This window comes from Phragmites australis, chromosome 3 (genome assembly GCF_958298935.1).
Source record: "Phragmites australis chromosome 3, lpPhrAust1.1, whole genome shotgun sequence".
NCBI classification, from domain to species: Eukaryota; Viridiplantae; Streptophyta; class Magnoliopsida; order Poales; family Poaceae; genus Phragmites; species Phragmites australis.
The window spans coordinates 50,508,889-50,525,362 of NC_084923.1; the positions used below are offsets into that span (position 1 = coordinate 50,508,889).

General features: G+C 46.8%; 1 pseudogene; it reads left to right on the plus strand.

Annotated features, from left to right (window-relative positions):
* The first annotated feature begins 10,911 nt into the window (after positions 1–10,911).
* Positions 10,912–15,163, plus strand: LOC133910846 (aquaporin PIP2-5-like; annotated as a pseudogene).
* Positions 15,164–16,474: the final 1,311 nt, after the last annotated feature.

The following is a 16,474-nucleotide window of genomic DNA, read 5'->3' on the forward strand; positions in this document are numbered from 1 at the left end:
ACAATAGGTCTACGAAATGAAATATTTAGAGGTATTGCTCTCATTACTTTCACTACAGTGTCTTGCTTTCTCCTTGCTATATTATACAGAGAGGGAATTTGCTCTCTAAGTGGTTTTGTGCCCAACCACATGTCATTCCAGAATCTTATTTGTGTTCCATCTTGTATTTGGAAAGAACCCAATGTAAGAAATCCCCCCTTAACTTTCATCAATCCAGACCAGAAATGAGAGTCTCCTGACTTTCCTTCTACTCGAGTTAGAGCTTTGCAACCAAAGTATTTATTTCTTAGTAGACGTTGCCAAACCCCATCCTCGTTTAGTAATTTAAACAACCACTTACTAAGGAGGCAAATGTTTTTGATCTTGAGATTAGTAATGCCTAATCCACCTTGATCACGGGGCCGGTAGAGGATATCCATCTAACAAGTTTGTATTTCTTTTTATGATTTTCTCCTTGCCAGAAGAACCTCGACCGTATATAATCAAGTCTTTTTAGGACACCTCTGGATATTACGAAGAAAGACATCATGAAAACTTAAAGGTTGCTTAACACAGAATTGATAAGCACTAATCTGCCCCCTGTAGACATAAGCTTACCCTTCTAGCTACTCAGTTTTTTTTCTCAAAGCACTCTTCCACCCTTCTCCAATCTCTATTTTGAAGTTTACGATGGATCATAGGTATGCCTAGATAATTGAATGGCGAAGTACCAATATCACACCCAAATAATCGTGCATATTGGTCTTCATATTGTTTAGCATTGCCATAACAGAAGAGTTCACTTTTATGGAAGTTAATTTTCAGTGCGAATAGTTGTTCGAAGACACATAAAAGGAGCTTCATATTCATTGCTTGCTCCAAATTATGGTCTAAGAAGATCATGGTGTCATCTGCATATTGCAGAATTGACAGTCCATCCTCCATCAGATGTGGAACAACTCCCGCAATTTGTCCATCGTTCTTAGCCCTTGATATCAATACCGCTAACATATCCGCAACGATATTGAACAATATGGTTAAGAGAGGGTCTCCTTGTCTGAGTCCTTTTTGTGTTTGGAAAAAAGGGTCGATCTCATCATTGACTTTTATGCCAACATGGCTCCCATATACAAAACTTTGTATCCACTAACACCATTGTGTTGAGAATCCTTTCATTCTCAAAGTTTGATGCAAGAAAGATTAGTTAACTTTGTCGTATACTTTCTCGAAATCAATTTTCAAGATCACATCATTTAGGTTTTTCCTATGTAGCTCATGTAGGTCTCGTGTAGAATAATAACTCCTTCCATTATATTACGACTAGGCATGAAAGCCGTTTGAGTCGGGCGTACCACCTTATCAGTGATAGACCTACTTCTGTTTGTTGCAACCTTAGTAAATAACTTAAAGCTTACATTGAGTAAGCAAATTGAGTGGTACTCCTGAATTTTTAGAGTGTTGCACTTTTTAGGAATGAGTGTAATGACACCAAAGTTGAGACTATAAATGAATAATCTCCCTTGGTGAAAACTAGCGAAGAGCTCCATGAGGTCCCTTTTAATAACTTCCCAGAAAATTTAGCTGGAAAGCTGTCTGGACCGGTAGCTTTATTATGCTCCATCTGAAATATGGCCTACCTCACCTCTTTTTCATTAAAAGGTGCAGTTAACATCTCATTTTCTCTTTTGCTTACTTGCGGAATATCTGCCAGAATAGTTCATCCATTGAAAAGTTATTATTTTCAGGTTTACCAAATAAACCTTTGTAGTATTTTGTGACATGTATTTTTAGGTAGGATTCCCCAATCAAGGTTCCTTCCTCTTGATATAATTTGTATATATTTTGTTTTCGATGTTTGCCACTAGCCACCAGTTGAAAATATTTAGTATTGCTATCTCCCTTGAGAAGATATTTAACTTTAGCTCGTTGGTACCATCTGAGCTCTTCTTCTCACAACAAGTGTGCAATCCTCTCATTGAGGTATTGCTTAAGGGCCACCTCATGGGGCGTCAAAGTGGTTGATTCGGCTTTTTTTTTATCCAACTTATTCAATTTCATTTTGAGTTGTTTCTTTTCCTTTTTAAGGGCACCAGATGTATGTTTGGTCCATCCCCTCAGGTATTGACGTAAGGTTCTAATTTTATTTTGCCATCTTTCGATAGCATTAAATCCCCTATGTTCTTTATGCCATATGTCAGTGACCATCTCATAGAACCCATCACGAATCAACCAACCAAGCTCAAAATTGAACAAATGCTATTTTCCATATTGAAACGTTGCTCCCGTATTGAGCAACAAAGGGGTATGATATGACCTCCCCCTATCTAGAGTTTTCACTGTGACTTTTGGATATTTAGCTTCCCATTCTGTGCTCATAAAGACTCTATCCAGTTTTTCATACGTTGGAGGATCTAGGTCGTTTGCCCATGTATAATGGCATCCTTGAAGCTCAATCTCCCGCAGATCCAATGCATCTATGACTGCATTGAAAATGGCGTCTATGACTGGGTTGATGTTATTTTGGAGTAGCGCCTTAGGGCAAATGACACTACTCATCTTTTGTTGTCATGTATTTTATTCCGCTGCGTAGTTACTCTAAAAATGTTTGGCTTATGCTTTTAATGTAAACTTAATCTACTTAAAGACTTGTAACTTAAATTAATTACTCACTCTTTATTATGTCTTGTGATGATGTGCTTGTTTCAAAGGCTTATGTTTCGATCTTAGGCACAAAACACATGCTAGGACTACCATGGTGATATTCTGGTTAATCATTGTAGTCGTGATTGCACAAATGATCTACTTAATGATTAATTAGAATATTATCTGGACGGTTCCTCACACATCATCATCCTCAGAAGAATAAGGATCTACTGTTCTACTACCCTGTTTATTACCCTCTCTAGAATTAGGAGTTTTTGTAGAGACAATTAATCTATCCACCTCAATATTTTTTTTAAAGAAATAATAGATTGTGTAATGGTTATATCATCAAAACCCATGGAAACCCCTAAATTCTTGATGTTGGAGGTAATAAGCTGTGAAGGTAAATAATTAAAAGACTTAACTAAAAAACTGGGCATACCTTCGTCAAGATTTCTCCTCGCTGCTATTTGTTTTGCTTTTGACAATGCGTCTTCATCATCTTGAGCTGCAACTCGCCTACTGGATCACATGCCACCAGTGTTCCCTACCGGGACAGTGAACATGTTGTGTCCCGATAACTCGGCAATACGCTCATCCAGTCCCTTAGAATGTAGGGCCTGGAGTGCCTCGGCCATAGCATTATTGGTCATATTCGCCCTAATGCCATTTGCTTTGCATAATGCCTACAACTTGTTCCGAGGTAGAGAATAGAAGATAATGCCGGATAGATTTATTTTTGCCGGCACATCAACCATAGATTCAGTCGGCCTCTTAGGAACCACCTTGAGCAGAGCTTCAGCATATGAAAGCTTCACATAATGAGCAGTAGCAAGCAGTGGCATCCCGAGCATAGCGTCCCTTAGAAGCTACCCAACAAGGCCCTCATTGCCCGCACCACATCTCTCTCCTGCATGTCGGTAATCTCGCGCAGTCAGTGCCCCAACCGGCAATGCATTACCTGAGCAGAAGGTACCAGAGACTAAAACTAGTGCCATCATCGCCTCGATCGGAGTCACATCTTTGACATGGGAAGGAATCAACACAGGATTCGACACCAGAAGCGCAGACATCTCCGCATTGGCCAACCCCATAGAGCCCTCGAGCAGGAAAGGTGTGAGGAACCGTTCAAATAATATTTGAATTAATCATTAAGTCGATTATTTACTTAATCACGACTTCAACGATTAACCCGAATACCACTCCGGTAGTCCTGACACGTGTTTTGCGCTCAAGATCGGAACACATGCCTTCCAACATGATACATCACAACATAGCTTAATAAAGAGTGAGTAATTAACATTATATTACAAGTTCTTTAAACATGAACGGTTTCCAACAATTTACAGCAAAACGGAAATAACAACTACACAGCGGAAGAAACCTATACAACAAAAGAGAGAGTGGTGCAACATGCTCTTAGGCACCGTCCCAAAAGCACAACCTCCTAGAGTAGGATGAACTACTCTTGCCCACCACCCTGATCGGCAGGCACGAAGTAGCCAAAGACAGCCTCTTCCTCGGCAGCAGCAATACCTGCATCAATTTAAGGGTAGCACCCTGAGTACGAAGGTACTCGCAAGACTTACACAATATGAGTATATAATATTTCGACTCTAAGGATTATGCATTGAGCTGTTAGCAAGGAAAGACCATAAGGTTAAGTAAAACATATGCGGTAGGCAACCTAGAAACATATGTGTGAGCATCTATACTTAACCAAACATGCCATTCTACCCTGCAATAACCAACTAAACATGAATGAAATTGTAATGTAAATGTAACATACGTACTTGAACATATAAGTAAACTGAACCAACTCATTCACCACCATAATAACCGAACCATCAACCACATATCTGAACCATCACCCACAAATGAGAACTCTACGACCGGGTGCAAATGAAACAATAACATGCTCATGACCGAGAGCGCGGTAGTTTGAACTGTTTATACACTCTGCAGGAGGATACTCCTGGACCCACACGACACGAGGATCATATGGCTTGTGCCACCCGCTAAAGTGCACACAAGGGGGTACTCGTGATAACCTTTCCCAACCAACCCCAACCGTGTGGATCATGCATTGCTCGGCGCAATGGTACTAGAACTACTCCCGGAGTAAACTAATACCACTTACAAGCCCGCCCGCTCAAACCGTCAATGTTCAGACCCACAAAGCCACAATTGCAAAGCTATTCGGCTCGCCTTACCATTAGATCGGCATGTGGTGAGTAAGGTAAGTGCTAAAACCAACTACCTCGATGATTGGCCTTAAACGATGCAAGCGGTCTTCGATGTCCGGGTTCCTCTCCCGAACTGCCCCTAGGACTTTCCTTCGAGGCAGACGTCACCCCTAACACCGCCCACATCTCGTCTCATACTCACCACTCATCCAACCAACATCCACATAACCATACATGTGAACAAGTAGTAAGCCCTAAGCTCGCGAACAACGATGGAACCATTGCTCGTCTTCTACCGAGGACCTATGCATTGCTAAGCATTTTGATCGACTCTTAGACATTTACCACGTTACCAAGGCTACAAGGATATAGATGAACAATTCAAGGTAGGGATTATGCAATCAACATAGGTTCTACCCATAAAAACCCGACATCGACTCCCCATACATGCAAACCTATACATAAGCATAGTTTATCAATATTTAGATTTCATTCAATTCGACAAAGGTGCAATATGATAGATGCTTGCCTTGATGCTTAGGTGGCTGCCTAAAGTTACCCACGCAATACTCGCAGAAATCCGGAAGATTGGAGTAGTCTTCAACCACGGTCGTCTCCCGCTCCGGCTCCTTGTTCACTAAACAAGAATGCGTGCAATGATGAGCATGAATGAATGCAACAAGGTATGCCACAATGCTTAACAACATTCTAGAAGTATAAGATATGCGAATCAATGCAATACTAAACGATCTAAACGAAATCCGGAAAATAATAGTCATCCGGCGTATCCGGGTTCAGACCCTCCGGGTGAACCTTCGGAAGAGGCGCTCTGTTACCGCCTTTCGCTTGTCTGACCCGGAGTATCCAGGTGAATCCAGAATATCCGGGTTCCGGAGTCTCCAGGCCACCCTCCGGTGAAGGCTCTCGGTTAGCCACTATTCTAACTTAACCTAGAACCTTCGGGTTGGTCCGGACTATCCGGGATGTGCCGGACACTCCGGGTGAGGCTCCGGGAGAGGCTCTCGGTTATTCGTTAACGCAGCTACCTGGAGTCTTCGGGCTTACCCGGATTATCCGGGTGATACAGATTTGGGTTCTACCACCACTTTTCCCCTCGGTGATTCAACTCACTTTACAATCTGTGCTACACAAACGTGTATATTCCCTATCCAAAGGATTCTAAACCCATCTTGCATTCTAAAACCTAACTAATTTTGAACATAATTCTACGGACGATTTCTGCTGAACCCGAAGTATCTGGGTGAGGCCGGAATATCCGGGTCAGCCTAGAAAATTGCTCTCGAGTGGATTTTGGGTCGATTCGAGTTGCGATCTTTTCCGAGCCTAAAGGGAATATGTTAGGGATAGTCCAATGGTCCTGGAACTTACTCATCAACTAACAACACGACTCTAGAGCTCATATTCGGCCAAAACTCCATTTTTTCTCCAAAAAGCTCAAGAATGCCAAGAACTTCAAGAACTACTCGAATCTTCCATGAAAATGAAAATGAAGTGGATAGATGAGCAGCTCATGAGCTAGAGAATGCAATGGTACCATATGCATATCTTAAATCCTCCTCTTGAGCTCGGATTTGAGGGAGGAAGAGAGAGTTTGAGAGAGAGGGGGTGAGAGGGGGAGCTCCTAGCTGCTGCACGGGTGGAGAGAGAGCACGGGAGGGTGAGGGAGGAGAGAGAGGGTAGGTGGGGCTGCTGCTCATAGAGAGGTGGGGTGGTTGGCCCACGTGTGGGGCCCACGTTTTAGAGAAAATGGTCCGTCTTGACTGCGAATTTCATTCTTTTCCCTCCCAAATTTCTTTTCTCTCATCCAGTTGACTTTTAACGAAGTACATTAGTATTCTGAATTACAATTACGCAAAATTAAACATAATGCTTAAAAAGCATGATTATGCTTGATTGCGTGATTAAGGATTTGGGACGTGACGAAAGTTTCGACGGAAGCCAACGTAGAAAGCACCCGCACCTTGACCGTCGCCGCGGCATCCAGCACCGACGGCATGGCCGGTGACAAGTTGTAGCCATCACAGGTAGTCACGGATGCTGCTACAGCCAAAGTGACAAGCATTGGAGGCTCGTCTGCAGCAGGAACATCCAGGCCAACAACCACCCTGTCCACCAGGCTACCAGCCTGTCTGAAGCCCAGAAGCTCAAGTTGATCGCCAAGATCAGCAGAGCTCGGAGGAGGGAAAGCTGCTGCCTGTTCCACAACATCACTAGCCGTATTCATGGGTGCTACCTGCACAGCATCAGCCAGACCATTCTTAACTAAGTCATTATAGAATGTAGTGTCCACAAGCACCTCGTTAGAGTCCCCCTATGAGTTATCTTCTTCGATCACCCAGTCAGCCACCTGTATAAGGAGTGAATCAACTGCCGTTGAGATAGCCTCCTCGACAAGAGAAGCCAAATACGCCTATGAAACAGGAACAGAGGAAGCAACTCCAGGCATTGTCATCGCTGCGGCACTTGCACAATCAATTTTTTCCAAACCCTCCACCGGTTGCAAATTTTGATCATCCTCCTGCATAACATCCTCCTTGTGGGCATTCTCCTGTGTCGCTAAAGAGTCTCCCTTTTCAATGGTTTTGGGTTGTTTAGGATCTCTATCAGAATCCTTGTAACTTTCATCATTGTTCGGATTTTCCAAGTCATCATTTCCATGATATGATGTCAGATACACAGCCCTACCACCACCATTGACAATCGATTCAACCTTAAAAAATATCTTATAGATTCCATCATCAACCACAATATCTATAGCATCTGGAATATGCTTAGCATCCATTACTGCAACCAGAAGGCGCACCACTCTAGTGTTTCTAGTGGTCATGATGAGCCCATGGCTCCTTCGGATACTATCAATATCTCCAATAATCCTCAAATCATATAAGGTTCAATTACAAGAGCACGTGCATGACAATTAGAGCACCAGGTGAACTCGTTTCTCGCTGTTCATACTTTCTTGGATGGATTCTTACTAATTCCTGTGATGTTTTATTGCTTAGGAACATGGGAGAAGCACCACAACATCACCCCTTGAAGGCCAAGTCTACTCGAACTCGAGGCTGAGCTCTAGTCGCGGTCGTAGTCGAAGTCGTGGTCATGGTCGAGTCGCAGAACAACACATCAGTAAAATAGGCATAACTCTCTCATATGAAGTCTTTTTAGGCAATCTTGGACATTCTGAAAATCTTACGATGAGCCCTTTCGAATGGATATGAGCTCGATCAAATATTCCTTATACTTTAGTCAGAGTCAAAGAAATAAGGTGTTGCACCATCGTTTTGGACCTAGTTGGGTCTTGTAATCGTGTCGGGGTCGAAGTCCAGGTTGTGCACGCCTCTTTCCATGGTTGCACAACCCTAGGTCGACCTTCTCACGTCCCCCTATATATACACAGTACCCGTCATAGTTTAGGCTTGGGTTTTGCTTAGATTATTCTGTTTTATATAGTTTCACTGCTTGTTCGGTTTGTAGAACCCCAACTTGAGTACTTTATTGGTAATTAGCAATATTCAGATTGCATCTACCTGTTCTTGCTTGTGTTCTCGATTCTCTTGTAGGAAAAGCCTTCTTGACAAGGTCAACCGCGTCTTGGCACGGTTGATAACCACGTAATAGTGGTGTAGTGGTTGCGAGGGTTCTCGATCTGTTCTGTTCAGAGCCTTTGAATCGTTAACGTCGAAACTCTACCAATCGACTTATCATATTATCTTTAGAAGATCGGGCAAACGCGCATCATAAGGCCATGAAGGATGCAATGACTCAATGGGCGACATCGCTTAGACGATAGTTTTGTGTTGTCAAGTCAGGCAAGAAAGACTATGACGTACACCAATGTGATTTACGCCCAGCCATACTTGCACGATGGACGAACTTGAGTCCAGTCATAGAACATCACCTTAGGCTTTGTTGCCATTGTGATGTATACCCAGATTGTGAACAACCTAAACTATGAACCAGGGTCCATAATCAGGCAAATTGAGGAGGGGTACAAGTACACTATCAGCTACAACGAGGCATTAAGGGCGAAGAGAAAGGCAATTGAGATGAGGTTCGAGACCTACAAAGCGTCATATGACAATATTCCACACTTGCTGCCAACCATCACGCGGAGGAACCCAAGGACATCTTACAATATTGATAAGTACCTATTGATGTCCAAACTTGACAAGAATGTCCTGAAGCGACGCTTCTTCGCATTAGGACTATGTATCAAAGCTTTTGATCATTGTCGACATATCCTCTACATCGACAACACTTTTCTTACCAGTATGTACAAGGAACAGATCTTGAATGCTATTGGGGTTGATGGGAACAACCAAGTGCTACCGTTATCCTTTGCATTTGTAGAGAGTGAGAACACCAGTAGTTGGTATTGGTTCCTGTACCATGTCAAGATGATAATTGTTGGTGCTCATCCGAACATCTTCCTTGTACATGACTGGCATGTAGGGACGCTCAAGGCAATTTAGGATATGTAGAATGGAACAGATGATGAAATGATGGGACATGTGTGGCCAGATATGTGGAGTAGGTGGTGCATGAGGCATTTGGATGCAAATTTCTTCCGCTAATTCAAGAACAAGAACCTTGTGAACATGTATAGGACGTTGTGCAGAGAAGGTGGTTCATGGCTTGTTTAGTTTGTAGAACCCCAACTCGAGCACTTCATTGATAATTAGCAATATTTAGATTGCATCTACCTGTTCTTGCTTGTGTTCTTGATTTGCTTACAGAAAAAGCCTTCTTGACGAGGTCAACCGTGTCTTGGCACGGTTGATAACCACAGAATAGTGGTGTAGTGATGAGCCCATGACTCCTTCGGATACAATCAATACCGCCAATAATCCTAAAATCATACAACATCCAATTACAAGAGCATGTGCATGACAATTAGACCACCAGGTGAACTCGTTACACGCTGTTCATGCTTCCTTGGATGGATTCCTACTAAATTATTGTGATGTTTTATTTCTTAGTAACGTGGGAGAAGCACCACAACCTTACCCGGGCGTCACCCCTCAAAGGCCAAGTCTACTTGGACTCGAGGCTGAGCTCTAGTCGTGGTCGTGGTCGAGTCACAGGACAACACATCAGTAAAACGGGCATAACTCTCTCATATGAAGTCCATTTTAGGCAATCTTGGACATTCTGGAAAGATTACAACGATCCCTTTCCAATGGATATGAGCTCGACCAAATACTCCATATAGTTTAGTTAGAGTCAAAGAAATAAGGTGCTGCACCACTGTTTTGGACCTAGTTAGGTCTTGTAATCGTGTTGGGGTCGGAGTCCAAATTGTGTACACCTCTTTCCATGGATGCACAACCCTAGATCAACCTCCTCATGTCCCCCCTATGTATAGTTTAGGCTCAAGTTTTGCTTAGATTATTTTGTTTTATACAGTTTTACCGCTTGTTCGGTTTGTGGAACCCCAACTCAAGCATTTCGGTAATTAGGAATATTCATATTGCATCCACCTGTTTTTGCTTGTGTTCTCGATTTGCTTGTAGGAAAAGCTTTCTTGGCGAGGTCAACCGTGTCTTGGCACGGTTGCGGTTGATAACCACAGAATAGTAGTGTAGTGGTTGCGAGGGTTCTCGATCCGTTCTGGTCGGAGCCTTTGGATCATTAACGTTGAAACTCCACCAATCAACTTATCATATTACCTTCAGAAGATTGGGAAAACACACATCAGAGGGCTGTGGTGGAGGAACGGGGTAGCGTTAGGGAGGCTGCCTCCTTACGCATCGGGCCAGGGACAGGGGAGGGCAGTGACGGAGGTACGGGGCAGCAACGGGTGAGGGTGGCAGCGGTCTGTGGGGCGACATCTCGAGAGGGTAGCATCGGGGATTTGGGTGAGTGACAAGAGATAAGGCAGGTAGAGAAGCAAACCTGATGCTAGGGCTGGAAACGAGCCGAGCCGAGCCTGGCTCGGCTCAGCTCATGAAAGCTCGGTGGAATATTGGCTCGGCTCAGCTTGGCTTGGTTTGCAAACTGAGCTAAAATGTTATCTCGGTGCATTTGTTGGCTCGAGCTAGCTCGCGAGGGCTCATGAGCTTGCCAAGCGATAACGTCCTGCATGGCGCGGGCTCCCTTCAGCACTGGCTCCCTCCACGTCCTCCTCCGCGTTAAGCGTGCCTTGGGTGATCGCAACATCGGCAAGGTCCACATCCCCTTCTCTAAGCTCCTCTCCAGTGAGGTCACCCAATCGGCCGCCTATGCTCCCAACTCCGCCTCGGTCGCGTACGCACAGCCTCCATCGGCCGCCTATGGGTGGATCTTGACGCCGGAGACACGAAAGATCCATGCTCAACTCAACAGAGACACTAGAGACACGAAAGATCCATTCTCAATGGGTGTGTGGCTTGATTCGACAGGGAGAGCGGTGGAATCCGGTCAGAGAAGCCCCGTGTGTCCTTCCCCTTCGGCTCTCATGCTCTTCTCCCTCCCCTATCCCTACTCGGCTACTCGTTTTGGCTCGCGAGCTAGCTCGGCTCGGCTCGGTTTGGACAACAAGCCAGTAAGGTGGCTCAGACTCGACTCATTTGGACAAAGAGCTGAGCTGAGCCGAGCCATACTTTCACGAGCCCGAGCTAGCTCATGAGCCTCGAGGTTTTTTGTCCAACCTTACTCGATGCTAAGTCCTAGAGCATGGAGCCAAGGATAGTGCCACTATGATACTAAACTACGACGTCAAAGGAAATGGCGCCGTGAATTGACACATCATCCAAATATTCAAGCGCACAGATCCGATGTGGCACATCTTGGCGGCATGGGATTTGGCACCGTAACATGTACCTAGGGCGCTGATGTCATGGTGCCGTGAAAATAATCTATTTTTTTGTTAAATTTTTAGGAAGATCTATCTGTAAAATATGTTTTCCAAAAGGGCTAAAAAATAAAAATTCCGCCCTGGCCGGCCTGCCTATACATATATACATACATGAGATGATGCGAGACAGAGATCATAGGATAGCCGACACGCTAGCTACCTAGCTTGCTTCATTGCTGCATCAGTAGTAGTGTTGTGCTATATCTAGCTGCATCACACGTACGTTGTTTCGCGCAAGGGAAACTCGCGTTGAGTTTGTATTGGAAACTGTGTATGTAATGTTTGCGGACGTGCCAGTATACAAAGTATACAAGAGAGAGGAGGATGTAATAATCGAAACATGTAAACTTTATTCATTCATGTCGAAATCATAAAGTACAGTTTCTCATTATACATTTTACTCCACAACGCACACGCTATCTGACTTTTTCATATTTTTTGGTGATTACTTTGTCTTGGTTCCTAGGGCTTCGTGAAGCTCTCCGGTTAATTACGCCCATCTTCGGGCTATCTCCGATTAAGTTGTGCTGGCGGTCGTCCTATCGAGGTTGTCTCCGAGTCTGTAAGGCTGTAGTCACATGTAACACAGACCAAGCAAAGTAAGCATTAGAAACAAAAGCAGTAAAGAAGACGGGATAACAGCCTAGAATAAGCTTTTTGGACTATTTATGTATCCCGGGTCATCATTGGCCACGTAGGCCTCAGAATTGTGTTTATATGAAGAAGTGAGCTAGGGGCCTAGCACGACGTGTAGCTTCTACTAGAAGTGGTAGCTTGGCCACAACCAGGAGCTCCGACATCGTGCTTGACTCACTAACTCCCTCTTCAGGGCGTCAGACATATCCTCATCGGTCGTCTTCGAAGGCAACAGGCAACGAGCCACAAAGGCGGGGTGATCACTTTTTGGGCCATGTAGGCTCCTGGCGCAATGGCATATTTGTTTTTTTGGTGATCAGTATGATCGTACAGCCACTTAGGCACATCCACACAGGTGGGGTGATAACACTAAAGCCACAAAGGCCATCAGCAGCAAGAGCACTGTATTTTTTTGCGGTTAGCACCAAGATCAGAACATTTCGAGCCATCAGCAGACATCACCAACAGAAAGTCAATCAAGCATCTCGAGCCATCACAACAACAGGTCTATCAAGCATCTCAAGCCATCATACAACAGCCGAGAATCAAAATGTATACTCTGCAATCAACTATCAATGAACATTGGAATTAATGGGGCTGTAGGAGAATAGCCCACACTCGTCCGGTAATAAAGATAGCAATAGCAACTAGCACAATCATATAGCACCAACAAAGGGATTCCAACAACACTAAACATCCAACAATGCAAGCACTGGGCAAGCAACAGCAAGCCCCATCACAGCATCAGCAAAAGGCAACAGATGCGCAGCCTCAACACATATGGATCGCTATAACAGACATCAACAACATCATGAGCCAAGGGCGCAACGGTAAGATGACATCATAGGCAACACCACGAGCAGTCGGGCCTGAATGAGGCACAACGGCTAGCTCGAGCGCAAGATCATAAGTGGCAACATGACAGTAGCACGCTCGGCATGAGATCCACGACACTGCACCAGCACTGTCAGAGGCTCACCGACTTGGCCTCGGCCAGGGGTCGATCGGAGCATGGTGCGGTGCTGACCGGCCTCAAAAGGACAACAACGAGCACATAGAGCGAGAGCACGCTGAAGCGAAGGCCGGGGATGACCATATGCAGCATAACAGCATGGCACACCGACACAAGCACAACTCGATGGCCAGCATCACAGAGAGAAGTAGCACGGGGAAGTCACGGCTAGGGCTCACCTTGCGAAGCGGCGGCGGGAACAGAGGAGCTCAGACCGGCGATGATGATCAACGGTGGTGACGGCGCGTCGGTGGCAGGTTGACGGCAACGAGTCAGTGTAGCGACAAAGCTTCGATGCAGTAGAGCTTCGCTGGTTCTCCAATTCGTCGATCCCCTCGGCTAGGCACCCTCCCCTGCCTTTTATAGAGGCTACTGGGCCCCTCAAGCCGGAGGAGATATGGATTGATTCGGCCAAGTAGATAGAGTTCTGCCCGGCCAAGATTCACAGCAGACGAGCTTATCCCCATCGATTCCCAAACTGATTTGGTATCGGGAAGAAAAGATAGAGTCCGACCGGATCTAGTTTGTTGGAGATTAGAGGGGGATAGGGAGAGGGAGATGGGCGGCACGGGCCTAAGCAAGGCAACGCGGTCAGACGGCCTCGGGCCTAGGGGATCGAGCGGCGTGGTAACTCGGGTTGCCAGTGCGGTGGAGTGGCTAGGGCCCAAGAGAGGGTCGAGCAGCGGGCTGTGCGTGTGAGGAGAGCTGGCGAGTGGCAGGCGGCTTGTGTGAGGAAAGCGGTCGGCGTGTGCGGCTCGGGAAGAAGCACAGGACGCCCAGGCAGGTGCATAAGAGAGGGAGGAGCCGGGCTGGGCCGGAGGCCGGGAAAAAGGAGAATGGAGAAAGACCGGCCGGGCCCAAAAGGCAGAAGGCCAGTCGAGCTGCACCTTTTTTTTTTTTTCTTTTTTCTCCTTTTTTAACTTTTTTCTTTTATGTTTATGAGTATACGCTGATGCAAAAATATACGGCAAAATATCATATACATACGTATATACCAAGTCGATCCATCCACCATGGGACCGCGGCTGCCAACAAGGACTACCGCGACCCTCCCCCGGCGCAGCTTGTCAACTCCGGCGAGCTGGGCAAGTGGTCTCTCTACCGCGCCATCATCGCCGAGTTCGTCGCCACGCTGCTCTTCGTCTACGTTACGCTCGCCACCGTGTCATCGGCCACAAGGACCAACAGGCAGAGTCGGGAGCGTGTGGCGGCGGCGTCGGAGTCCTGGGCATCGCCTGGTCCTTTGGTGGCATGATCTTCGTGCTCGTCTACTGCACCGCCGGCATCTCCGGCGGCCACGTCAATCCGGCCGTCACCTTCGGCCTGCTGCTTGCGCGCAAGGTGTCGCTGGTGCGCGCCGCGCTCTACATGGTCGCGCAGTGCCTCCCCGCCATCTGCTGTGCCGGCCTCGTCGGGGCCTTCCAAGGCTACCACTACGCGCGCTACGGCGGCGGCGCCAACGAGCTCGCCGCAGGCTACTCCAAGGGCGCGGGCTTGGGCGCGGAGATCATCGGCACCTTCGTGCTCGTCTACACCGTCTTCTCGGCCACCTATCCGAAGCGCAAGGCCAGGGACTCGCACGATCCGGTGCTGGCGCCGCTGCCCATCGGTTTCGCGGTGTTCATGGTGCACCTGGCCACCATCCCGGTGACGGGGACGGGCATCAACCCGGCAAGGAGCCTGGGAACGGCCGTGGTGTACAACCAGCTGAAGGCGTGGGAGGATCAGTGGATGCTCTGGGTGGGACCTCTCGTCGGAGCCGCCGTCGCCATGCTCTACCACCAGTTCGTCCTCCGCGCCGGCGCAGCCAAGGCCCCGGTGTCCCTGCGCAACAACAGCTACTACGCCTGATGAATCGATCTATCTATCTGCGATCCGTCGATCTGATTTCATTGTGTCATTGTGTGCTGCATCGATCCGTTGAGTCCATTAAAATCATTTTTTGTTTGATAGGATCGGATCGTAGAATAACGATTCTATCCGTTAAGGCCATTAACGAGCGCCGCAAACCCCGCCGCCAGTTCTTCTCTCCCCCGAGCTCCCTCCTTTCCTCTCCTTCCCCCACTGGTTGTACTCCGTCGTGGCAAAATCTGGGCTTCCTTGTCTCCGTCCTGGTAGATCCGGGCGTCCTAGGGCTCGATCTGCTTACGGCGGTGGTGGATCCACCCTTTGGGGTTCGGATTTGGGCTCCACTGGTCCTGGTTGGCCGCCCCTGGGTTGGCTGGCTCGGCTAGCAGCCTCGGTGGGGTGGATGGCGATCTATGTGGCCGAGGGGGCTCTGAGGCGCCGCTGCCGGTTGGTAGCTCTGCTGCCCTTGGTCTGTTGGTGGGGAGGCCGGCTCTGCCTCTCATCGCCGACCGTTGGTCGCTGCTCCTCCCCCGGGCTTCCTCCTTCTAGCCCGTGGGTCTCCTCGGTGCAGTGTTTGGCGGTTGGGTGGTGGGAGTTTGTGATGCCGCTGCGCTCTGGCATGGCATGAGTCTCTTCTCGAACGCCCGCCTCCTCCCTTTGCTCGGCCTGAAACTAGAGTAGCTGAGGCTCTGAGCCCTAGGGGGCTGACACCGTTGGCCTCACTCTGGGCCAACATCGTTGACGTCCTGGTGGCTGTTGTCACGTCATGAGGCCCTAATCATGTCATTAAGCATAATCACATCATGAGCATCATGTTTTATTGCTAAGCATTTGATGGATGTTTGTTTTTCTAATGGTTGTTAAGCAAATTCTTCGAGTTGTAAAAATACCCAATGTTAGATTTTTACTTTACTTTAACCTTTGCTTATGCATTGTGAGTGAATCCTTTTAAAATGGTTCATCTCATTTTGTATTTTGTGACACAAAAATTCGTAAAATTTTTGGAGCACTAGAGTACATCGTTTTGGATTAATAAAAAGAGAGAAAGAAATTCGGGAGAGAAAGAATAGATTTTTTTGGTTAAAACGGGTTTCTTTCTCTAACATGTGAGACCCACCAGTGGCCTCATCTCTCATCCACTCAAATGGGGCAGCACCACCTTCTCCCTCTCTCACTCCCACTCCTCCCCACCGTGCTCCCTCAACTGGCCAAAGCATAGAGGTGCTCTCCCTCTCCCTCCCCTCTCAAGCTCTCTCACTCTCCCTCAGATTTTCTCACTCTTGAGGCAAGGCCGAGGTGCGCATGTAGTGTCTA